This window comes from Phoca vitulina, unplaced genomic scaffold (assembly GCF_004348235.1).
Source record: "Phoca vitulina isolate PV1807 unplaced genomic scaffold, GSC_HSeal_1.0 scaffold2, whole genome shotgun sequence".
Lineage (NCBI taxonomy): Eukaryota > Metazoa > Chordata > Mammalia > Carnivora > Phocidae > Phoca > Phoca vitulina.
This window is the reverse complement of record NW_022589705.1, coordinates 78,528,589-78,529,755: the sequence shown is the minus strand read 5'-3', so window position 1 is coordinate 78,529,755 and position 1,167 is coordinate 78,528,589. Positions and strand designations below refer to the sequence as shown.

General features: G+C 35.6%; 1 non-coding gene across 1 annotated transcript; it reads left to right on the top strand.

The window, feature by feature from the left end:
- The first annotated feature begins 589 nt into the window (after positions 1-589).
- LOC116626741 lies at positions 590-696 on the top strand. The gene has a single exon (XR_004298323.1). It is a non-coding gene; the product is annotated as a U6 spliceosomal RNA (small nuclear RNA).
- Positions 697-1,167: the final 471 nt, after the last annotated feature.

The window sequence follows — 1,167 nt, the reverse complement described above, 5'->3', positions numbered from 1 at the left end:
TACATTTTCTGGACAGCCGTACATGGATACAGTGTGGAACATTCATTATTCCTTTGACCCAGACAGCTTTGTTGAGCCTGCTGTCAATGCAAACATCTGGAGTTCCCATCTCTTTCATGGTAAATTTCCAGATCTCTTTGAGTGCCCGAGGGGCACCCTTCCTGAAACCCACTCCATGGATGCACTAGTGAATGTTGAAGGTGTATTCCTTGGTCACTACCTCATTGAGGGCAGAACGCCCCTTCTTCTCGCCACCCTTCTTCTCAAGAGCCATTCTGCCGGGTCCTGGTTGGAAAGTTTTAACATGATTATTAATTTGCTTAGCTTTTTACACATAAGCTTGCTCTCTGTTTTCTATTTTTCACATTTGTTCTTCGTTCACTTTATCTTCTTTTCCTGACTTCTTTATGAAAAATTGATTATTTTTCTGATTCCATTTCATCTTTTTTGTTGGCTTAAGACCTATAGCTTTTTGTCTTGGTATTTTAGTGGTCACTTTAGGGTTTATACTATACATCCTTACTTATCACCATGTATCTTCAAGTGGTATTATATGATGCACATTTAATGTAAGAATTCTGTAAGGACAGTGCTCACTTTGGCAGCACATACACTAAAATTGGAATGATACAGAGCAGATTAGCATGGCCCCTATGCAAGGATGACATGCAAATTTGTGAAGTGGTCCATATTTTTTAAAAAATTTGTTTAAGCCACTTAAAGAAAATATGCTTAGGACACAATTTGCCTCGAATCCATTTCAAGTTGTATATTTGTTTTCCAATTAAAAAATTACAATTTACACCTCCCCAAAAAAGAATTCTGTAATACTATACTTCTATTTTTCCTTTCTAGGGCTTATGCTATGGTGGTCATACATTCCACTTCTCCATATGTTATAAACCCAACACTACATTGTTGTCATTAGTCTTCAAATGTTCTATTATTTCTTACAAAGAGGTAAATAGTAACAGAAACTATTTTATGTTAGCCTGTGTAATTTCTCTTTCCAACAATCTTTATTCCTTTATGAGATCCATCCAGTATCATTTCTCTTCCACCCAAATGACATTTAACATTCCTTGCGGTGTCATTCTGCTAGTGATTTATTCCTTTGGACAGAAAAAAAAATTTTTGAAAAAAAATAGCCAAAAATATTCCAAATTC